General features: G+C 43.9%; 1 long non-coding RNA gene across 2 annotated transcripts in view; it reads left to right on the top strand.

The window, feature by feature from the left end:
• The first annotated feature begins 639 nt into the window (after positions 1–639).
• The window catches only part of LOC140596083 (uncharacterized), a 35,391-nt gene continuing 10,540 nt past the window's right edge, over positions 640–25,490 (top strand). For both annotated transcript variants that reach the window (XR_011998122.1, XR_011998121.1), the window contains exons 1-2: positions 640–961; positions 7,691–7,826. This is a non-coding gene — a long non-coding RNA (uncharacterized lncRNA). The remainder of the gene's footprint in view (positions 962–7,690; positions 7,827–25,490) is intronic.

Below are 25,490 nucleotides of genomic sequence, written 5' to 3' on the forward strand. Positions count from 1 at the left end.
GGCTAAATTTTATTGTTCCTTACAGCAGTGCTTTGATACATGCAGGTGGTCTATAGACCCAGAGCCGACGGTATCTGTGGAGTCGAGGCCTTGGTGTCTCAGGCATTTCTCTGGTTGAAAGTCTCCTATTGGATCCCATCTCTAGTGTTGCTGTGGGCTAGGGATTAGCTACTGTTTTTAGTAACTTCCTATATCCTTGCAAGACGACTCAACTGCTCAGTAAGTGATTAACTCCTCGAGGGCAGGGCCCATACCTGTCTGGGTTCTCTGCACTCCTGAGCCTGGGATAGTATCTGACTCATGCAAGGCAGTCAACCCATAGCTGTGGCGGAAGTTAATCTTCACGACCTCACTCTGTTCCCTGTAGTCGGCTGGTACACCAAGTGCTTGTCCTGTAATTACACTGGCGCCTTCTCTGTCTGGACGCCCATGGCTGCAGGTGTGCTAGCAGGCAGCTGGGCCTAAGGAGCTGGTGGGTGCTAGCTCAGGACGGAGGTCCTGGTCCTTGAGTTCCTTGGGGCTGACGCAGCTGCCAAGGTAGCGACCTCCTCTCTAGCCACCTGTGGAAGGACGGTGCCCGGTAGACCCTGCCTGTGTCTGGGCTGCGGACTACAACTCCCAGGATCCTTAGGGAAGGCTGGAGTACCTCCTTGCGCCCTCAGGGGCCAGGGGTAGCTAATAGCCCTCTCTGAGGAGCGCGCAACAGATAGGCTTGGACTCCGAAGACGCGATGGCGGGCGCTGGAGGAGCCTGGGGCGGGGTGGCGGCGGTGGCTGTAGAGCGCATGCGCCCTGTGTGCCTGTGGCCGGCTTGGCGACCTTTCTGAGCCTGCGGCCTCACAGTTGTCGAGTGACTCAGGTGGCCTGTGAGACTGAGTTGCCGTGGTGACGGCCGTGCGTGGCCGCGCGTGACAGTTAGATGAGAGCTTGCTGGAGGAGATTGGCGATGCTGAGCGCCGGAGGTAAGCTGTTGCACGGGCTGCCTGCACTGCCCCCGGGGGCGCCCCTCTACCACAGTGCTGGGAACCTAAAGCGCTCAGTGTGGGAGTCCACACTCCAGATGGGAAGGAAAAGTGATGTGAAGGAACCAACTCAGATAGTGCGGGCAGAGAGGCGAGCCCTTCAGTCTACGGATGAAGGAGGGGGGCCAGCTACTTTCCCAGAATGAGGGAAGAGAAAACCGATGCTTGGGGTGGGGAGGTGTGGGAGGACTGCAGGACTGGATGTTTGGTGCAGGAAGGCATCCATAGCCTTGGAGATGTCAGGCCACCACCATCCCCTAGGGGGCAGCGCTGTCCAATAGAAACACAATGTGAGCTGCCTGTGTGCTGTATTAGAAGTTAAAAGAAACTGGTGAAATTAACTTTAATAATGTGTTTTACTTAACCCACCATATCCAAAAGTATTATTTCAGCATGTGATCAATATAAGAAGTTAGCAACGAGATATTTTACATTCTTTTTTCCTTCACCAACTCTTCAAAATCCAATGTGTATTTGACCCGTACAGCACATCTCAAGTCATACTCAGCACACAGACGCATTTGACTGCATGGCTGCCCCCACTGGACAGCGCAGCCCAGAGTGTTCTCTGGGCTGCCCCTTCAATGGGGCAGGGTATACAGGAGTAGCTCAGATGTCACCTGCTGCCTGGTGTAAACCCTGCCTTGCCAAGGTTTCTGCCACTTAGGTGTTAGGTCATTCCTTTTATTTCATTCTGGCGCCACTGAGCAAAGCACTGCCATGTCTCTTACCTAGTTTTGAACTTCAGTGCCTGTAAGGCAGGTAGGGGGTAGGTGATAACACTGTTTCACAGGGGAGTAGTACCCAGTCAATTTTTACCATAGATTTCTTCAGGACAGGGCCAGAGTTTCTCACAGTTTCTTCCTCCTCCTCCAGCAGTACCTTCCTAGGACCCTGTTCTTACCCAGAAGCATAACCCAGAAAAATAGGGAAAGATTAGGTTCCTGACAGGATATTTAGATGTGAGCTTGCATTTCTTTTTCTTCTCTGAAAGGCTTCCTCAATTCTTAGGTAGAGAGTGTATCATCCTTTCTGCCCTGCAGTGTCTCTGCTAAGCCAGTGGCCGCCAAGAGGTTGAGCTTCAAACTCCTCACAGATTGCCCATCTTGAAAGAAGATGGAGTCCATAGGACACCCTTCTGCAGTTCTCTCCTCTCCACCCACCATTTGGTCATTCACTACACCTTTGACATATACTCTGTGCCTCAAACTTCTCGGTTATGCCATGTGTGAGACCCAGTCCTGGGTGTGAAGGAAATTAGGGCCTGTTGGGGGAGAGAAAACAGGACAAGATCTGAATATGCAATGATGAAATATTAAGAAACTGCACAATTAACCACTCATATCACAAGTTTAAATAAGAAGTAGTATGGGAAGCAAAAGAAGGAGAAATTTAAGCTGCCTTTGGAGATGTAGAAATGATAGTTTCTAAGCTAGAGAATACTATGACAAGTGCTCAGGAGCAGAAATGAACAGTTTTTTCTTTCTTGTTTTTTTTTCTTTAAAGATTGTACTTATTTATTCATGACAGACACACAGAGAGAGGCAGAGACATAGGCAGAAGGAGAAGCAGGTTCCCTGTGGGAGAGGCTGATGTGGGACTCGATCCCAGGACCCTGGGATCACAACCCAAGCCAAAGGCAGATGCTCAACCACTGAGCCACCAAGATACCCTCTGAACAGTTTTTTTTTCTAGAACTAGTGAGAAGACAGGGTAGAATAGAACGTATGTCAGAGTATAAATTGATGTTTATACATAAGAATAAACCCAGATGGTGTTTATACTCTTTTTTAAAAATTACATATCTCAAAAATTACCGTTCTAGCCATTTTTAAGTGCACAGCTTAGTGGCATTAAGCTGTATGTTGGCAAATTGAACACCAATAAAAAATAAATTTATTATTAAAAAAAACAAATATACTGAAAAAAAAGAAGGGTTTCAAATATCTAATTTACATTACCTTACCAATGTGTAAAAGAAAAAAAAGCCTCCACTTTTTTTTATAAATTTGTTTTTTATTGGTGTTCAATTTGCCAACATATAGAATAACACCCAGTGCTCATCCCATCAAGTGCCCCCCTCAGTGCCCATCACCCAGTCACCCCCACCCCCCACCCACCGCCCCTTCCCCACCCCTAGTTCGTTTCCCAGAGTCAGGAGTCTCTCATGTTCTGTCTCCCACCCTGATATTTCCCACTCATTTTTTCTCCTTTCCCCTTTATTCCCTTTCACTATTTTTTATATTCCCCAAATGAATGAGACCATATAATGTTTGTCCTTCTCCGATTGACTTATTTCACTCCGCATAATACCCTCCAGTTCCATCCACATCGAAGCAAATGGTGGGTATTTGTCGTTTCTAATGGCTGAGGAATATTCCAGTGTATACATAAACCACATCTTCTTTATCCATCATCTTTCGATGGACACCGAGGCTCCTTCCACAGTTTGGCTATTGTGGACATTGCTGCTAGAAACATGGGGTCCCAGTGTTTCATTGCATTTGTATCTTTGGGATAAATCCCCAGCAGTGCAATTGCTGGGTCGTAGGGCAGATCTATTTTTAACTCTTTGAAAAGCCTCCACTTTTTCCAGGACAGTTAAGTAATCACTGATGGATTCCTGCAGGATTTCCTGTGATCCACTAAAAAAGCACAGCCTGGTCAGGCCTGTGCAGAGACCTGGAGGAAATGCTTAGTTTTTGGTGCCAGATAGTTGTTTTCACTGGATTGAAGAAAGCAGGCAGAAGAGAGTTTAGTCTTTTACTGTATTACCCACAATAAAGAAGACCTTTGGTTACTGTGATTTTAGGTTAACCTTTAGGTCAATTTTCAAAATGTCAAATTTTTTAAAGATTTTATTTATTTATATAAGGGGAGCAGGGCAGAGGAAGAGAGAGAATCTCAAGCAGACTTTCTGCTGAACATGGAGCCAGATGCGTGACTCCATCCTAGGACCCTGAGATCACCTGACCTGAGCTGAAACCAAGAGTTGGACAATCAGCCAACTGTGTTTGTGTTACCCAGGTGCCCCTCAAAGTAGCAAATTTTTAAACATTTCACATTGCATATAAATACACATCTACAAATCTAGTATCAGCGCAACTCTTTTCAAGACCAGAGAAGTGTATTTTTGAGCAAAAAATAAACAGATTTCAAGTTTTGTTTATCTCCATTTCTTGTGTTGGGCATAGGAATTGCCACAAGGCTTTCAGACACTTTAAGATCTAAACAAGACTATTGCTTTCTGTAATTTAGGCCCATTTGTTAAACATGATTTATACACCTAAGACAAAGAATTTGAGAAGCAGCTTAAAGGAATCCGTTTTGTCACAGATATGAGAATAAACAGGCTTTAATTGCATTTTATGGACTAGTTGGAGCATAAACCTTTTTAGTCTTTATTGTCCCCATCATATAAAATTGTGGTTTTTGCATTTAGAATGTGACGTGGGACTCAAAGATGCAGCCTCTGACAAAGCCAGCTCCTCTACACACTTCACTTTGAAAAATCTCTTCACTCTGGGAACACCAACATGCAGATTCTCTCCTGCCCTTTTGGCACAGGGCGTCAGTCACTGCAGTTCTTCAGTTATCTGAGCCAAGATCTCTGGCCTCTGGTTGCTTCTTAGGGAACTGTCATATATTTTCATTCTCTTATTTATTAAAAATTGGTTATAGAGTTTAATGATTGCTTTTTTTGGCATTTCAGGATCTTTCTGTATTGTCTTTTTTATTTATTTATTTTTATAAATTTATTTTTATTTTTTTCTTTTTATAAATTTATTTTTTATTGGTGTTCAATTTGCCAACATATAGAATAACACCCAGTGCTCATCCCATCAAGTACCCCCTTCAGTGCCCGTCACCCAGTCACCCCCACCCACCACCCACCTCCCTTTCTACCATCCCTAGTTTGTATTGTCTTTTATAAAGCTTGCTTTTATCATTTTACCTGTTTTTAAAGATTTATTTATTTGCTTATTTATGTATTTATGAGAGACACACAGAGAGAAGCAGAGACACAGACAGAGGGAGAAACAGGCTCCTCACAGGGAGCCTGACATGGGACTCAATCCCTGGACCCGGGATCATGCCCTGAGTCGAAGGCAGTCGCTCAACTGCTGAGCCACCCAGATGTCCCTATTATTTTATCTTTTTAAAAATTACTTGAAAAATTGTAACAGTTGCCTTTTGAGACTTTAATCCTAATTCTTAAATTTGTTAAACTGGTCTTCAGATCACATTAAATAGATTTGGGGTAGGGTATCTAGGAATCCATCAAACTAATTCCTTTTTAACTTCCAGTCAAGGGACGCTTGGGTGCCTCAGCAGCTGAGCGTCTGTCTGCCTTCGGCCTAGGGCATGATCCTGGAATCCTGGGATCGAGTCCCGAATCGAGGTCCCTGCATGGAGCCTGCTTTTCTCTCTGCCTGTGTCTCTGCCTCTCTCTGTGTCTCTCATGAACAAATAAATAAAATCTTAAAAATAACTTCCAGTCAGAAGAAATTGCTTTAACATTATTATAACAACATTAAGAAAAATAGAAGTCATCAGGAAAGCACCCATGATCTCAACATGATCTCTACTTTCATTTGTCTATGATCCCTTTCCGGTTGCTCAGAAATATACACAGGGGTAGGGATTGGAATTGTTAGCTCTGTCACTTACATGCTAGGGGCTAGGCAAGTTCTAGAACCACTCTGAATGTACTTCTGTTGTGAAAGGGTATAAGAGGTCTATTCCTCACCAGGTTGTTGTGAAGGTTTCATGGCCTACCATATGTAACTTCTGACCATGGTGCTTAGCATGTGTAGATACTCAACAAATATTATTTTCCTTCCTGTTTCCTCTCATTCTCAGATATTTCTGCTATTCCCAAAGGAACATAAAGCTTCTTGGGAATTCACTACTCCCCTACCCCCAAGAGTACAACCCTCGTAACTGCAGCAAAACCAGTGTGTTCTCAGGTAACAGCCATGTACCATTTCTAGATATCAGTGGCCATTTCAGGCACCAAGTATGATCACATTATCTCTCATCTAGGAGTTGTCTGACTTCCGTCCTTTTACCTGTACTCCTAGAGTCATTGTGGTCCCTGACACGGCCCGCCACCCCTTACAGGCAGCAGTCTTGGCTGTGTCTTGAGCACAAGCCTCTTGCTCTTTCTAGCTGTTGTGACATGGTTCAGGACATTCCCTCCTACTGTTAACTGAAAAATTGTCTCTTCCATAATGGTGTCTAGCCCACTGTGCTCTTTTGGTTGAATAATTACCTCCAAAGCAGATTCTTTACCTTAATGCCTCCTATCATTTGGTACACTATTGCTTGCTGTTTTTTTAATCAGTAAAAAATATGTTGTAGTGACACTAACATATTTCTTCTTGTAGAAGAAATTGCTTATAACTCTATTACTCAACAAGCCTTATCTCACATTTGTGCATTTCTTTCTAATCTTTGTCCATTTGTATGTCTGTTTTTGTCATCAGGTCATCTTTTTCACTTATGCATGTAATTATGAGGTTCTAGATGTTTTAAATCCCCAAGGAGACAGTTGAGGGTGTTTTTTTTTTTTAAGATTTACTTATTTATTTATTCATGATAGACATAGAGAGAGAGAGAGAGAGAGAGAGGCAGAGACACAGGCAGAGGGAGAAGCAGGCTCCATGCTGGGAGCCCGATGCGGGACTTGATCCCGGGACTCCAGGATCGCGCCCTGGGCTAAAGGCAGGCGCTAAACCGCTGAGCCACCCAGGGATCCCCGAGGGTGTTTTTAAGATCAGATAGCAATTACCTTTGAGCTTGAATGTATTTGAAAGCAAGTACAAAAGCATTGGAAACCTAGAAGAGCATTAACATATGCATTCCAAGAACAGTGAGAAGGACTGTTTCCCTGGAGTATGGAGTCTATGTGGGCTGGAGTAGGAGGAGATGAGACCAGACAGGTACATCAGGCCCAGGTTGCCAAAGGCCTAGAATATCATCGGAAGGAATGTAGTTTCTTCATCTGAGAAAGAATGCTTACAGATGATTTTTAAAAAGAAGCGTGCCATACCTAGGTTTGCACTTTGAATGGCCACTCTGGTGTAGACAATGGAATGGTAGAACATGAGTTGAAGTGGCAAGAAATCCAGTTACAGGAAAGTTGCAGTAATCCAGCAGAAGGCTTGGCAGTGGGGACCCCTCCCTGCAAAGCAATGGCAGAACTGCTGTTGTAAGGACTTCTGGTGCCATGGGCCAAAGGAGTGAGGTGTCCCATCCAAGTGTCACCCTCCTTTAAAGACCACCTCCTTCCTAAAGTCACTCTCAGTCATTCATCATCCCCACCCCCACTTCACTTCCTTCTCTGTTGCTCCAGCAGGCCATGTGTTCTCTACAATAAAACTCATCATTATTTGACTTTGCACTCAGGGCTTTTGTTCTCAGATTGTTTTAATTATTCACCTGACAGATATCTATTGAGGAGGCAGAGATCTGGGGCTGGAAGGGATTGGAATTGGGAGTCCTCATCATATACCGCGAGGGGCAAATTGAGCCAGTTCCTTGCTGCTGAATTTCCCATCTCCACCATGCCCAGCATGTAGGGACTTACTGGAATCTGCTTAAGCTCTTTCCTTCCTGATTAAATGACTGTCTCCTTGAGAGATATGTGTTTACTCTTTTTTGTAGTTTCCACGGAGTAAAGTACTTGGCTAGACACATACTAGGTCCTCGGTAGGCATCAGACTTGGAGCAGAGAGACCTTCCTGTCCATCTTCTCTTCCTCCAGCACTACCAACTCCAGCCTTCCCAAAGGAAGTTCAGGGTAAGTAGGAATGGTTTGGATCTTTTTGGAGTCTTTGATATTCACAGATGTGCCCTCAGACTTCTGCCAGGAGGGTAGGAGTGAGCTGGACCCTGCTGATAGGGATGTAGGTAAGGAAGGGACACTGGTGAAGTATAGGACCCTGGTCTCCCTGTGTAAGTACAGCATTCCTTCTGTGGATCCTATGAGCTAGGACTGGAGAGCCAGGGCTCAGATTTGTGTTTTCTTGGGAGCCAGAAACTGATAGTTTCTGTTTCTCTTTCCTTCTGCAAGCCTAGTGGCAAATGGAGTTATTGATAAACTTCCTTATGCTGCTTCAGGTTTTGGTCTCTCTGTCCTCTGATCCTCGATGTCAGACTCCTCTGGAGATGACCAGATTTCCATTCTTTCTGGGAAGGCAAAGCCAGTTGTTCATTGTAGCGGAGCTTCCCACTCCTGCTCCCACACACATCCTCCTTTCTTTCCTCCAGTCCTTCTTAGAAGTCAGATTGGGCCCTGTGAAGATATTCTTGTACCACTCTGTGGGGTATCCTAGAGTACCTTTTTCTCCTGAAGGCCAAGTGATTGGAATGGATCTCTGGGATGCCATTGTGTCCCCACAACAAATAGCCATCCTCTTTATTTTTCAAAAATCAGAGATTCCAATTTCCAAACTACATAATTTCCAAGTTACAGCCAGCAGAGGAACTATGGATGCTGAAAAGAGTAGTTCCATGAGGCTTCTGTGCAGGTGACCGAGTGAAAGCCAGATAAGTTGATACGCTTATGGTCAGCAAAAGAGTACAATGGCCCTTTTCAATTTCTGGTAGTGTGAGAAGTTTTATGTTTATTTTTATACCCCATGGGAGGTACTCATACCCAATCCATTCATAGAAAGTGAAAACTAAGCATTTGGAGCCCCTGAATTGAAATAGAGTTTGCAATTTTAGTTCTGAGAAGAAAAATGAACATTTTAAGAATTCTAAATGTTGTATGGTGTTTTTGTTGTCTGCTCACCTACTCACATTTAGCATTCATAATTATCTGGGAGATATTCCCAATTGCATTCTCCCTCACTGTCAGAAGAACAGCATGCTTAATAATGGCAACTTGGCCCCAAAAAAAGGGGTGGGAGGAGGGTGACAAAAGGAACTATTTGTTGTGGATTTTTAAAAGACATTCATTCATTTCACAAAATTTTTTTTTTACACAATCAGATTTGCCTATGACAAAGATAATCATGCTCATTCTAGAAACTAAAAAAATAGAGACATAAAGAAGAAAACATAAATGTCTTCAAACCCTACCTCCCAGAGACAATCACTATCAATCTTTATATATTCTTCGATCCCTTTCTTTCTGTACAACTACAGAAAGGGATTGTGCCTTCAATAATGTGCTGTGCACAGCTTTCTGTGCCAGTGCATATATAGATGTAGATGGAGATTCATCCCATTTAATGGCTGCATAGCATTCCACTTTACCAGCATGTCATAATCTATCTACCCCAATCCACAATTGATAACAAAGTTGTTTCCAAGTTTACATTATTCTGTGCAACACCAAAATTAAACAAACTTATACCACATATTTGCAGACTTGTCAGTCTAGGTCCTGTGGATAAATTCCTTGCAGTGGTATTAATGGAGCAAGTGGTGGAGTTCAAGTCATCTAAAATATGTTCTTTCCTTTAAACTCAAAACAATCCTGGATCATTGTTAACCAAATGCAAAATCTACTTGAATTGATCTTAAAAAATTAATTGACAACATTTTCTAAACAGTTCCCCAGGCCTGTGATGAAGATTGATGATGCTGGGATGTGGGGGTTCTCTTTAACTTCCTCATTTTCACCCAAGTCTCTACTTTCTTGTTTTTACTTCTTCTGGGCCTCCCTGACAGATCAATGACTTCCTCCATGTTAGAACTGAGCCCCTTAATATTCACTATTTGTATTTCAGGCCATCTCAAATCAGTATGTGGGTAATGGCAACAAATAATAACAATAACAAACACTTGTAGAGCATTTCCAGTGTGCCAGGCATGCAGTTATATATACTTTTCTATAACGTAGTTCATGGTCCAGAAAGCCTTAGGTAGTAGTTGCCCTCATCTTCATTTCACTGATGAAGAAATGACGGCCCTGAAAGCCTAATTGGTCCAAATTCACACAGAGAATATGTGGTTGAGCCAGGAGTTAAGACCTGTACAGTTGGCTCGAGACATTTATGGGTACATCTAAGCCAATGTGCCTTCCCTTTCCAGTTCACAAAGGTGTTAGACACAAGTGCTCCATGTTCTAGCTAGCCAACTTCTGTAAGCAGCCAGAGGCATCTCCTCCTCCCCCACCATCTCAGTTGAATTCAGATGTGGCAGTGACCTGTGCTCACTTGATAGGACATATGCCTCTTCTTGTGTGTGAATGAACCCTCCAGGGCTGATATATGATCCTTCTTTCTACATCTCTTTCCCCTCCCCATTGTTCAAGGCCAAGTTTAACCCCACTCATGCCAGAACAAAACTCACTTCTGGTTCTGTGTTCAAGCCAGTGGGCAATTTTGCATAGGAGCTCGATTCTTTCATGCAGTTCTAAGCTTCAGGGCTGGAAGAAACTGGGATTTCTCCCCTTCTAGTTTGTAAATGATGTCTTCTATTGGCAGAGTTTCTTAATCTTGCTTTAATCATAAAAGTGTAAGAAAAAAAAAATCATAAAAGTGTGATGTGCTGGTTGCATAAAAAGATTTAACAGGCAGAAAAATATAAAGAAGCAAATAAAATCACTTGTTAGAGAAAAGCACTATTGATGTTTTGGTGTATTTCCTACCATTTTTTAAATGTACACATGTAAGTATGTATGTACTTAAAGTTATGCATCATAATTATAAACAGATTATGGTCATGTACTTGTATACTGATTTTTAAAAAAGATTGTATTTATTTATTTGAAAGAGAGAGAACACGAACAAGGGAGTGGGGAGAGGAAGAAGCACACTCCCCACTGATGGGGGGGGGTTGCTCCATTCCAGGACCCTGGGATCATGACCTAAGTTGAAGGCAGATGCTTAACTGCCTGACCCACCCAAGTGCCGCTAGTATACTGATTTTTGTTTATTTATTATTGATTATTTATTTATTTGGTCTTTAAATATTTGTTTGATTTTATATCATAGCCATTTTTACAAGTCATTAAAAATTCTTTAAAATCATGATCTTCAAAGGCTGAGTATTTCATCATCTAGATATAATTTATTTATTCATTCCTCTGTTGTGGGAAACTTTAATTTTTCCCTTTTTACAGTGATTACTCACACTGTTTTGAGCATCCTTCCATTTAGATGTATCTCTACAGCTCTGTTTTTTTTTTCTCCTCTAGAATAACTGGAACAGGAATTTTCAAGGTACTTGATTTGTGCTATGAATTGCTTATCAAAACGCTTTCCAGTTTATATTCTTGTAGTGGTATGTGAGAATGTGTATGTCACCACACCGTGCCAGCGTGTATTAGAGTTTTTAAAAATCCCTGCCAGCTTCAAAAGGGCAAAATAGTTTTATTTTGGAACTTTTTTCAGGTGTTTATTGGCCACTTCTTGCTTTATTCCCCTGTTCCTCCAGGTTCCCCTTTAATGACAGGGGATATGGGGAACCATAGACCCTTAACCTGAACATCTAGACTTGTTCACTCCTAGTTTCCTCTTTGAAGTGTGCCCTTCTACTTGCACTCTGGAGCCCATCCTAATACCTCCTTGTACTCTTGGTATTAGGATGGGCTCCAGAGTGTAATAATAATTATAGGGGCAAGAGTACAAGGAGGTATTAGGATGGGCTCCAGGGTACAATTATTACATATATAATGTAATAATTATGGGGGCAAGTAACTTCAGAAACTTCATCCTTTGCTCTTGAAGTCATGCCTGCTCTGTTTTCCATTATTTTTTCTTTATTATTTTTTATTGGAGTTCAATTTGCCAACATAAAACATAACACCCAGTGCTCATCCCGCCAAGTGCCCCCCTCAGTGCCTGTCACCCAGTCACCCCAACCCCCCACCCACCTACCCTTGCATTACCCCTTGTTCATTTCCCAGAGTTAGGTGTCTCTCATGTTTTGTCACCCTCACTGATATTTTCACTCATTTTCTCTCCTTTCCCCTTTATTCCCTTTCACTATTTTTTATATTCCCCAAATGAATGAGACCATATAATGTTTGTCCTTCTCCAATTGACTTATTTCACTCAGCATAATACCCTCCAGTTCCATCCACGTTGAGGCAAATGGTGGGTATTTGTCGTTTCTAATGTCTGCCTTCAATTAAAATCAGAACTTCATGTTCACTCCTATTACCTTTTCTAATATGAAGTATGTCTGTGTAATTTGTGAAATTCCTCTTGTGTACTCAGTGTGTGACCTCTGCCCCTTAAGGAGATGAGATCTATACTGGCTGGCTCTCACCATTGTTCTCTTGTGCCTCTCTGCCATGTTGGATAGTGCTGATTTTCTTAAAAACACTTGCTTTGTCACATTGTGCCACATTTTCCATAACTTTGCCTACTTCTGGGACTCTTCTAAATGTTCCTTGGTTCCTTTCCCTTTACCAACTGTGCCTTGCACACAGCTGCTATTCACTTGGTTTACTTTAGAAGACACATAGACCTTTTTAGTGATTGCCTTGTAGTAATTGAATGTTGTCATCGATGGGGGAAACAGTAAATTCTGAGAGTGGTGGCCCTCAGGGTTATAAGTTAAGAAGAGGGATTTCCTGCCTCCTTGCTGAGATTGAGTTTCCTTGCCAATGTGTGGTACAAAATTGAACTCAGTTCATTAAAACAAATTAAAACTTAGGCACTAACACAGTGTCAACTTAGATTATCTTCACAACAAACTTGATATTTACAAATTGTTTTTCATATGCTTTTGGCTATGCTTCATTTGATGTCATAATTTGATATTTCCACTAGTGCTACAAGACAGACCTCTAGATTATAGAGTAACCAAGTCACTGTGGCATCAAAATTAACAAATAAGTGGATCAAAGAGAGACTACATGTGGTATACACATATGTACAATATACACAAAGGAAACTGCAATCATCGCTATGGAAGGATGATTAAAAGATGGTATTAGAACATTTAGGTATTTGGAGGAAAAATTAGTGCAGAGCCTTAAGACATGCCATACTCTAATGTATATATCAAAAGGATTGAAGGCTAAATATTAAGAAAAATATTAGGACAAAACGCCAGTGAATATTTACATCGTCTCTGGATAGGAAAGAATATTCTGAGCTTAAAAACAGTGAAAGAGGGATCCCTGGGTGGTGCAGCAGTTTGGCGCCTGCCTTTGGCCCAGGGCGTGATCCTGGAGACCCGGGATTGAGTCCCATGTCGGGCTCCCGGTGCATGGAGCCTGCTTCTCCCTCTGCCTATGTCTCTGCCTCTCTCTCTCTCTGTGTGTGTGTGGCCATCATGAATAAATAAAATTTAAAAAAAACAGTGAAAGAAATTAGAAGGAAAATCTTAATAAATTCAACAATATAAAAGATTTTTAAAAAATCTTTACATCAAGCATCATAACAAGTAAATTGTAAATAAAAGGTGGAACAAAACATCTGCAACAAATATAATTGACAAAAGGTTAATATATGAATCAGTCTTAAAATTAGAAAATGAAAATACTAATTTCTAGCAGCTAAATGGGTAATTGATAGGTACGGGCAATTTACCAAGGAAGAAATACATGTAGCCATTAAGTAAAATCCTACTATAATTAGTCATCAAAGAAATACAAATAAGTTTTGCCATTTGTGAAAGAGCAATCAAAAATGATAGTTTGTGGGAAAACAATGGGCACTTTCATTTGCTGGCATTAGGAAAACAGATATTTCTTGCCAAAAGGCCTACTAGAGAAGATATATCAACACTCTGAAAGATGTTTTTATTTTCTAACCCTCCAGTGGTATTTCTAAGAGATCACCTAAAATGCAAATAAACAGTCATGCAAAAAGATGCTTAGTTGAAACATTACAAAAGCATAAAATTGTGTTAGATATAATAGTATATGATAGAATATACCAATCAATCATGTAAAAATAAAGACTTAAATGACAGGAGTATATGGCTAATATTATGCTAAAGAAAAAAACAAAATATGAAATTGTACACATAGATAGCATAACCTTAACCGTGAAAAAATAGCTGAAAGTAACATGAATTCATATTACATGCCAGACACTTGGCTGAACAACTAGGACTGTGCTGGAGTCCTTAGAGAAGTCTTGGGGGGAGGTGGGCACTGTTATGACCCCTTTAATCCAAATGAGAACACTGGGCGCAGAAAGATTTGGAGACTTGCTCAAAGTCCCACAGCTCCGCAGTGGATGCATTGGGACTATAGGGCCAGGCTAACAGGCTGCATAGCCCAGGCCCTGGAAATGGTGGAAAGACCCTCGAGGCATGTGGGTAGCAATGACAGTCATAGAAGCAGAGCTGAGGGCCACACAGCAGATTGGTAATGGTGACAGCCCTGGGAAATACCTGAATGAAGGACCTACCATATGTGGGTAGCAGTGGCAGGTGTTCCCTGAGTAGTAAACGTGTTGTTTCTGCAATCAGGACAAAAACTCAAGAACATCGATGTCTTTTAAAAGCCTGTAAGAAAAAAAGACTGGATGTACATGTGCCACATGTTCATGACAAGTGCTTGTGCAGAAGACATGACAGCAGTGAGTTCTCGGTTTCTCTTCTGCAGCCTCCAGTCAAGTGCACATTTCTAGATGCACTGGCAGAGGAGCTCCACTGGGGTGGGCCCTGGTCTTCAGATCCCACCTGCTCCTAGGCATGGCCCTGTTGCCAGCCTTCTGCTGGGGCTGGTGTTGGGTGTCTTTCTGGCATTTTTTGGACTGTCGTCCCTTCCCTGTACTCAGGGCCCTGCTGGATATCTCCTTGTCCACCATTTCTCTGTGCACACCACTTGCTCACTCTCAGCCAGCTCAAACTTGTTGCACACGTGGCACCCTGGTCCAACCTTGGTGCCAAGCAAAGGTGGCCAGATCCTGCTGGAAATGGAAAGGAAGAGAGCAAGAGGGGCTAAGGCAGAACTGGAATGGGCCTTTCAGTGTACCTTACTAAGTTCCTGTTCCGGAAATCACACCTGATGCCAGACATGGGGCCTGCAGATGTGAGCTCTAACCCCATTGTACCTGACCTTGGGGAACCCCTACGTCCTTCCCAGGCCCTCTGTCTTGTGCTGTGGCTGCCCTCAGACCACAAGGTGTGAGGACCAGTACCAGAGCTCTGTGGATGCCCAGGGCAAGTTGGGGCATCCAGAGGGAAGCCAGATTGGTGGTTCGGGTATGAAGTGTATGTCGGACAGGACTCATGCCCCCCGTCTCCACTCCCACCCCATTGTGGGAGTCAGGCTCCCTGGTGGAGACCAAGGAGCAAGTCTGCAAGTGCCTGGCATAGCTTTACAATTGGAGGGGACCTGGACACGCAGGCAGGGGGCCAAGTGAGGCTGCATAGGGAGACGGGGAGCCTCCCTTGGGGCGAATAGGCATCAGCTTGGCCAAGGGGACACCTTCGCCCAGCTTGTCCCAGGGCCTTCGGGGTCCTTCCCCGGGCAGAAACTGGCTCCTAGGAGAGGCCCAGGGAAGGTTCCAGATAGGCCACAGGGCCTCGGAGTGAGCAGGGCCAGGCCACTGCCAGCATCTGTGCCAAGGACCCTGTCCCTTGCTCGGCCTCTCACCGCCCCTCCCCACCCCCCCGTCGGCCCACAGCAACCACACAGTTTGAAACAGGGAGCTCCCATGCCCTGCATTGTACTTGGTGTTCCCAGGGCAGTGCTTCCTTTACCCAGAGCCAAGCACATCACCTGTTGTCGGAGGCCCTCAAGCTTGTCGGGCACAGCCCTCAGGACACATCCCTGTCCTGTCCCCTCACCCCCATCCCTGGGGGATCTGGGACAGCTCCTCCCTCTCCGGGGGCCCCAGTGGCACAGCTTGAGCTGGCTGTGTCCCCGTCTATCCAGGATTTCCTGAGGAACCTTGGGCTCTTAGTGGCTGTCCCCAGGCCCAACTTGGTGCACACCAGCTGCTGACATAGATGTGAGGGGAAGGGGGTCTTCCTTTTCCCTGTTGTTCAAGTAAAGACAGGTGGGAGTGGCATTCGTGATACCCTAGTTCAGAGGGTGCTGTCTCACTGAGTCTATCCAGTCCAGCCTTGACCGAAGCCAAGGCTCCCCTTTCCCGTGGCCATCACCCCTGAAGAGGGCTCAAATGTCCCTCTTCTGTTTTGGGGGCTTAGGGGTGTTGGGGCCATCGGGCAGTAGAGGTGGGGACCTCCTTCAGGGAGCCCCTGCCACTTGTGGAATGGTCCCTTTTCCTTCCCCCTGTGGATCCAGTTTTCTCCTTCTCTTCTTTCTCTTAAAATTTTTTTTTTTATTGGAGTTCAATTTGCCAACATATAGTATAACACCCAGTGTTCATCCCACCAAGTTTCCCCCTTAGTGCCCATCACCCAGTCACCCCAACCCCCTGCCCGCCTCCCCTTCCATTACCCCTTGTTCATTTCCTGAGTTGGGTGTCTTGTTTTGTCACCCTCACTGATATTTTCACTCATTTTCTCTCCTTTCCCTTTATTCCCTTTCATTAATTTTTATATTCCCCAAATGAATGAGACCATATAATGTTTGTCCTTCTGCGATTGACTTATTTCACTCCGCATAATACCCTCCAGGTCCCTCCGCATCAAAGCAAATGGTGGTTATTTGTCGTTTCTAATGGCTGAATAATATTCCATTGTATACATGGACCACAGCTTCTTTATCCATCATCTTTCGATGGACACCGAGGCTCCTTCCACAGTTTGGCTATTGTGGACATTGCTGCTAGAAACATCGGGGTGCAGGTGTTCCAGCATTTCACTGCATCTGTATCTTTGGGGTAAATCCCCAGCAGAGCAATTGCTGGGTCATAGGGCAGATCTATTTTTAACTCTTTGAGGAACCTCCACACAGTTTTCCAGAGTGGCTGCACCAGGTCACATTCCCACCAACAGTGTAAGAGGGTTCCCCTTTCTCCACATCCTCTCCAACATTTGTGGTTTCCTGCCTTGTTAATGTTCCCCATTCTCACTGGTGTGAGATGGTATTCTTCTTTCTCTGTAGCCCCTTTGGTCTCCCGCTTTCTCCAGGAACCTTGCTCAATACACAGGACACAGTCCTCTCCCTTTTATCCAGTTTTTCTGCCTTTGCTGTAGTCCTCAGCCCAGAGACTCAGAGGTGGGGCAAGGGGATAGAAATGCTACAGAGGGAAGGCAGAAGAGTTGACAGTGGGGCAGAGAAACACTCAGATTTTATTTGTCCATAAGCCTGCCCCTGCTCACCCCAACCACACACATAGACACACAGTACATACATCAAGTACTTTGTAACCTAATACTGATGCCACCATCCCCTTTCATTCAGAGCCATTTCTGGAAGGCCCTTTCTGGACCAAGCCTTGCACCAGATACAGGGAATTCTGCAGTGAATGTCATAGTGAATCCTGCTCCAGTGGTCCTTACAGTCAATGGGGGAATGGACAGTAACTCAAGGAAAAAAATTTATGTCATTGCAAATCATGGTCAGTGTGAAGACAAAAAGATGAAACTTAAGCATTGAGGAAGAATTACTATAGACGAGTTTTAAAAAGCCACTTTAAGGGCAGCCTGGGTGGCTCAGCGGTTTAGCGCCGCCTTTGGTCCAGGACATGATCCTGGAGACCCAGGATCGAATCCCGCATTGGGCTCCCTGCATGGAACCTGCTTCTCTCTCTGCCTGTGTCTCTGCCTCTCTCTGTGTGTGACTCTCATGAATAAATAAAATCCACTTTTAAAAATAAAAAGCCACTTTAACAAGATGAGAGAAGGATGAAAAGGAGCCCCAATTTGGGGAGGACTGGGGAAAAAGCCCAGGCAAGTGAAGGGAAAAACAAGGGTGCAATCTCTGAGACAGGCTTTTCAAGATATAAAAAGGCCTATGCCCCTTACCTGGAATAGAATCAGTGAAAGGGATATGAGTGGGAGCTGTACTTGGAAGGCTAGGCATGGGGCTTCATAGTCCATGGATAGGAGTCTGGTAGCCACTGGAGGGTTCTGAGCCAAGCAGTGACATGATTAGATAGGTGTTTTAGAATAACCCCCTGACTGACTTTTTGGAAATGGGTGCAGAAGAAACCCAGACAAGGAGACAGTGGCTGGGAGCATAGTGAGTTGTCCAGGGTAGATATGTCAGTGGCATGCATGGAGAGAGGCATTGGCCATGGAGCAATGCAGAAACACTCCAGTAAGGCACGAGTGGTTAGGCCCCAAGCTGTGCACTATAGCCCTCTGCAAAGGAAAAAGAACCTCTTTTGATGAACATTCACTTTTCCCTCTGCTTCAAAATGAACATTTTGTACATTTTTTGTTAAAACAAAAGAGTGAAGCCCTTAAAAATGGATTGGAACTGATTGGAGCCTCTGTGTATAAGGGTCAGGGAGCTCTACTCACTGGAGGCCATGATTGTGGAGTCACAAGGAGGTTAACTGGCTTTTTTATAGTGGATTATCTTAAGGCTACTGTCTACAGGTATTTTCTCTTGACCTAGTTTTTTCCTCCTTTCTTCTCAATGGAGAAATTCTTTTTCATATTCTGCCTGAGAGATATTCACCTTATTGCTAGTGGTCTGGGAGCTGGGTGAGAATTGTAGCTGGGCGTCTCACTGTCCATCTATCTAGACTTTCACTTCAATCTCTAGTTTTGAGTAAGTGCTTCTACCCCAAGGTATTCATCAGCATTTGCTGCAATACTTCAGTTGCCAGACCTCAGTGGTTTACAACATTTATTTCTCATGCACTGGCCTTTTTAGATCAGTTGTAGTGTGCATCAGTGTGTGGACATAGCTTCAGGTATGCTTCATGTGTCTTCTCATTCTGGGACCCAGATGGAGGGAGCACTGGCCACCTGAGTAAGGCAGGGTCTCCTGATGGTCTAGGGCAGGGGTGGAGGAGGGCAAGCCAAACCATGCAATCACATTAAAGCCTCTGGCTGCACATGGTATACCTCATATCTATTCACATTTTATTGGCTAATGTAAGTCATGGATCAAAGCCCAAAGGCAATGGGGCATGGAAGTATATTCCACCTACAGTGAACTATAGCAAGGACAGGAAGGGAACGGAGACTTGTGATCAAACAAATGTTCATACCACATATGCTGAAACAGTGGTGTTGGATGAAGACCTGAGGGATGGAGAGATGTTGGGCATCTGAAGAGGAAGAATGCTCCCAGAAGAAGGAATAGCATACACACAAAATCCTGGTATGTCCCCAGAACTGGGAGATCTGAATGGATGGAGCAGTAAGTAGGGACATCACCATGAGAGGAGGTCAGATGGGCACTTGGGGCAGTGAGGCAGAATGCCATGGAAAGAAGTCAAGATTTATATCCAAAGGTGGTAGGAAGCCCCTGCTTGGCATATTTTCAGAGAGGGATGTGACAGGTTTGGATTTATTTTTAAAGGCTCTCTCTAGTTACCTTGGGAAAGAAAGATGGAGGGGGGAAGAGAGGTTGCAGGAGGACTAAATAGGAGGTGAATGCAGCCAGTAGTTTGGGCTAAAGATAGTGGCATCTGGGCAGCCCGGCTGGCTCAGCAGTTTAGCGCCGCCTTTGGTCCAGGACATGATCCTGGAGACCCAGGATCGAGTCCCACGTCGGGCTCCCTGCATGGAGCCTGCTTCTCCCTCTGCCTGTGTCTCTGCCTCTCTCTCTCTCTCTCTCTCTCTCTCTGTGTGTCTCTCATGAATAAATAAATGAAATCTAAAAAAGAAAGATAGTGGCATCTTTAACTTAGGATGTGGCTGTGGAGATAGAAGTTGGTAGAATTAGGGGACACCTGGGTGGCTCAGTGGTTGAGCGTCTGCCTTCAGCTCAGGGCATGATCCCGGGGTTCCGGGATCAAGTCCCACATCGGGCTCCCTGCAGGGAGCCTACTTCTTTCTCCCTCTGCCTATGTCTCTGCCTTCTTTCTGTGTCTCTCATGAATAAATAAATAAAATAGTAAAAAGATGTTGGTATAATTGGAAGACAGCTGAAAGATGAATAGATAGACTTGATGATAGAGTAAGTGTGGGTGAATGAGGGAGAGGAGAAGTGAGAAATTAGTCTCAGGCACTAGTTTGGACTATCACAGGGATATGGTTATCATTTAGGAACAGAGAGGTGGGGATGGGGGGGGAGAGAGCTATCAAGATCATAGGGCCTGGAGGAAGGGCCATTTCTAAATTGAGGAGTCTTGCTGGGACATAGTGAGGTCCTTCAGGAAAAAAATAACCCAAAGACTGTTCTATGAGCAATAAAAGGGAGCCAGGTGGTGGGTTTGGCAGAGTGAGCTCTCAGCCTGAGAGGAGCTGGCCCAAGTCAAGTTCACCTCCAGGACAAAGGAGTCTGAGAAAGTGCAACAGGCCCAAGTCAAGTTCATCTCCAGGACAAAGGAGTCTGAGAAAGTGCAACAAACTCTCCAGCAGCAATTCAGTGGAATATGACCCTTTTTGTCATTATTATCATTGACAGTGGGTACCCCTGGGGAAAGGGATATAGTATATGGAACTGTAAGAAGTCCATGGTGTGTTTTTATATTTTATTCTACATAAATCTGGACTGTTTAAATTCTTTTACATATAATATTTTGTGCTGTTACTATAGGACAAAAAACCATGAAAAACACAAAAGTCACTATAATAATTGAAGGCAGCCTGGTATATATGAGAACTAGGAAAATGAATATGTTTCAGCTTTAGCTATACAGTCCCATCACTGTGGGACATAGAGCAAGTCCACTTCTTCCCTAGACCTCAGTTTCCCTATCTGTATAATGAGGAAATGACACCATATCCTGCTCACACTGAAGGCCTGGAACTCTGTCAGCCTGAGGCTATGCTCATGTGGCCCATGTGCTTCCTCTTTCCCTAGTGCACCTACATCCCTTCCACCACTCCCAAGAGTAAAAATAGTCCTCATGGAGTGGGTGAAGGAGGAAGAGAAAAGTTGTGCAGATGACTTTATTGAAGAGTTTTGCTGAGAAGGAGCACAGAAAACCAGGGCTGTAATTAGAGGGAAATGTGAAGACAAAAGAGAGGCTTCTAAGGATGTGAGATAAAGAGCATGTGTGTGTGCTGATGGGATAGATATGATTAAAAAAAAAAAAGAAGTAATGATGCAGAGAAAAGAAGGGGAGAAGGGCATGAGATTGCTTCTAGGAGGTGGGAAGGGATGGAAGTTGGCCTTAGAGGTAGAGACAGTTCATTTATTATCACCAGGTCAAGGCTAAAAATAGAGACACAGACACAGGCAATGGGTAGGTATGATGGTGGGAAGATGACATGAATCTTGGCAGATTGCACCTGTCTTCTCAGTGAAGTATGGGGCAAAGTCATTAGGCGGGAGTTTGGAATTTTGATGAGAGGAGATACTGTTAAAGAATAATTTAGAGAGAGGGACTAGGAGTATAACCAGGAAATGGGCCATTAAAATTAAAGCTATTCAGAACTGTAGAGATATATGCCCCAACAAAATTCAACTGTTTAGGTACAACTAGGACGTAGGCTTGTCCCGGGGTTCAGGAAGCCATGGGGCTTTAGATAAGCAAAGATACTGGAGGGAAAGGGTGCAAAGAAACTAAGGGTGCTGGCAAAGGAGCATTTATGGGCTTGGATCATAACATCTAACTGGATAAACAGGGAAGTGTGGGCATGGAGTGAGTGTGGTGGTGGAGCAGGTGAATGTGGCATGTATATGTGTGTCTGTGAGTGTGTACACATGCATGTGTACTGGGTAATGGATAGGGAAAGGGGGTTAGATTGATGGATTGGTGGACTGTTGACACCAGTGGGAAGCTAAGAAACAGGAGGTGATGATCAGAGAATGGAATGCTTGAAACCAAGAATTTGGAAGCACTGCAGTTATTGGTAACAACAAGGTGATGGCAAGGGGGTGACCTTGGAAGTGAGTGGCTAAGATGGGCTTTAGGGAAAGGTAGTGGTGGTCAGAATACTGAAAGGCCAGGTGAGGAATGGGAACCCACATGGACAATGGATTTCCCAAAAGTAACAACAGACATAGAAGTAGGGAGAAACACAGGAATGGGAGTAGGGAGTGACAGAGGCAGGTGTTGAAAGATGATTGCAACTGAGAAAGATAGTGGGTGGCAGACTCTGATGTACTTGCAATGAGTTGGGAATTTCTCAGGATACATAAGAAAAGTGATTGAGAGATAGTGGCTTTCTTCCCAGATCTGTCACCCAAGGCAGTGTGGGAACTGTGGATGACAATACTTTAGTAAGGGGCTTTTTTCCCCCAGCCTAACTGGGTATATATACCCACTGATAAGTGTCATGGGGAAATCTTATATTTTTTCCAGACATTTATTGGCCACCTTCTCTGTGATAGTTCTACCAAGAGTAGCTATATAATTTATTGTCCAAACCAGGGTAGTTTAGAGAATGCTAGAAGGCTAAACTGGATGGAACTCCAGGACAACCAGAGTAAACCAGGCAAACTGTGATGTGGGTTGACCACCAAATGACTGAATGTGTGACTTTCATTCAGCCAGTAGTACTGTGAGATTGGTAACCCCCTTTTCACAAGGTGTGAGGGCTAAGTCAAAAGAAAATAATTTGAGGTTTAGTCAACTTGAGAATGAAAAATTATTAATCTCAGAAACACACTAGTCTAGTAATTGAATAAATTTATTTATTTTTATTAGCTAAAATAGCTTCTGAATGTTCTTTGAAAACCTTTTTATTTTAAAATAAATTTTAAATTCACAGAACCACTGCAAAGACATTACAGGGTTCCAATATATTCTTCACTAGCTTCCCTTAAACGTGTTTATATTTAACTTTAAATAATACAAGTCTCAACAGAACAACAGACAGAACAAATCTTCAAACAAAAAGAGTACTCTACAGCACCAAATACCCATACCCTCCAGTTTGTTCTGTCCTTTCTATTAGTTTGACACTCTCCATTCCATGTTGGCTGGTAAGCAGTTAAAATGCCATACTCATGCTACTTTTCTAGTTAAATGCAGTACTCAGGCTATTTTGCTAGTTACCCAGTCTCTTTTATTTTTCTTCTTTATTATACCTCAAAGCAACCAGGCTTTGCTAAGTTCTGTCTTGTTGTCTAGAAGAGCCCTACTCAAAAAGAGTTCCACAGACTTGTATCAGGCCATATGCTCTTTGGTACCAGTCCATGCTGAGATGAATATAGAAACAGAAAGTAAGAATTCAGAAACTTTGATTCAACAATTTAACAGTGCTGTTACATCTTTATTGTACTTTAGAGAAAGTTCCCCAGAGATTGAGAATCAAAAGTTTTAGTGGCTCGATGTCTAGAGAAGAGAGTAGAATCACAGAAGCCAGTTAACTAGGCCATTTTCTAACAGTGAAAAATGAGCAGGACCTGACCTGTGGTAGTGAGGCTATAGAGGAGAGGTCTGAGGTGAGACTGGTGCTATGTTGGTGTTGCCAAGAAAAAAGAAAACAAATCAAAGATGACCATTAATAATTACCCCTATTTCTGGCTCTGTTGTCACTCAGGCTCCTATCTGTTTGAAATTCCTCTTCTGCCCTGCTCCAAGCCCTCCAATGCAGACACACACACACACACACACTCTCTCTCTCTCTCTGTCACTTATATTCTACATACATTCACACACACATTCTGTCACACATTTTCACATACATTTTTTTCTTTTTTAATAAATTTATTTTTTATTGGTGTTCAATTTGTCAACATACAGAATAACACCCAGTGCTCATCCCGTCAAGGGCCCACTTCAGTGCCCGCCACCCAGTCACCCCCACCCCCCGCCCACCTCCCCTTCCACCACCCCTAGTTCGTTTCCCAGAGTTAGGAGTCTTTATGTTCTGTCTCCCTTTGTGATATTTCCCACTCATTTTTTCTCCTTTCCCCTTTATTCCCTTTCACTATTTTTTATATTCTCACCTACCCTTGTTAATATTCCACTGGTAATGGAGGTTAGCAGAGATTAATGTCGAATAAGTGAAGCAACATCTGTCCCAGTAGGTACCTTAGATGAAGTCTTTGCAGCGTCTCTGAGAACAAGGAAGCTACTCTCCAGTAACAAGGGTCAGGGGGTTGCTAATGCCCAGGTGAGGTTTCAGGGGATTATGGGTATTCAGTATTTCCATGCTCATCACCTTAGTGTGTCTCGGGGTTCCACTATATCTTCTTCAGATGAACACTTAAATATGGAGAACAATCAATTCTGTGCATGCCGTGTCCATGCAGCTCTGCCAACCAACAGTTAGAGTCAGGACCCGATGTTCCACCCTCCGCCTTGTGACCATAGGAGAGGAGGCCTCCTTAATCCACGAGGTTAGGGTGGGTGACAGGTTGGGGTAGCCCATCACACACACACACACACACACACACACACACACAGACACAGACACACACACACACTCCCATGCTACAGAACCAGTTTAGGGCGATCTTAGAACCCCTTAACAATTGCTCAGGCTGAAAGGTATCTCAGAGTCTACACAGCCAGCCCCCCAATTCGGCTACACACCCCAAATGTGATCCTGGTTCACACGGGATCTTTGTGGAGGAGATGAGATACATGTCCTAGGCATGTCCGCCCTCTTCAGTGGATGCCTCAGGCATACATGACACCCCAAGGGGGAGAGGGTCCTCCCCCTTCACGCCAAACCAAAGGATACCCGCAATTTCACAGGCATGGGGAAATCTGGGGTTCTGGTTTCACATATAGGCCATCAAACCATGATACTGATACCAATTTCTTACTAAGAAGGCAAAGTAGTGCCTCACAGTCACCTTAGAAATGAGAGAGTCTTCAACTGTATCTTACTTAATCTACTGACTCACAGTGCCAGGAGTGGATGATGGGTGGATGGATGATGGATGGATGACAGAACATAAAGACTCCGAACTCTGGGAAATGAACTTGGGGTGGTGGAAGGGGAGGAGGGCGGGGGGTGGGGGTGAATGGGTGACGGGCACTGAGGGGGGCACTTGACAGGATGAGCACTGGGTGTTATTCTGTATGTAGGTAAATTGAACACCAATAAAAAATAAATTCATTATAAAAAAAGATGATGGATGGATGGATGAGGTAGTGAACAAAATATTAGAATGTAGAGCCAGATATGGCCATATGAAAAGGCTGAAGTTGAGTAGTCAATTTGGCCGGGAGATACGATGTTCATAGAAGAACTAGAGTGTGTTGTTCCAGTGTAAAAGGTCCACAGACAGCATGAGATGGTGTGTTTCCAAGTACTTTTCAGGACCATGAGGATGTCATGTGGATTAGCCCAAGCAGAACGCCTCAGGAGTCATTGGCATCTCTCAGGCAGCATCCAAAGAAGTTGCTTTTGGGCCTCAAGCTTACACAATTTGGAAGGCCCTCTTCTAAACTTATGCAAAATGAGCATGAACGTGAATATTGATTTAGGATGTGAAGAAAATTCATAATGAACTTTTAAAAATGACGACTAAATCACTGAAATTCCAATATAGTATGTACATACACACACACAGTTGTGTGTGTGCATGTATTTAGATACAACTGTGTAGTTGTACAATCTAAAGTGTGAAGAAGTGCAAGTTCAAAGAAAAAGGTAC

The sequence above is a fragment of the Vulpes vulpes genome, chromosome X (genome assembly GCF_048418805.1).
Source record: "Vulpes vulpes isolate BD-2025 chromosome X, VulVul3, whole genome shotgun sequence".
NCBI lineage: Eukaryota > Metazoa > Chordata > Mammalia > Carnivora > Canidae > Vulpes > Vulpes vulpes.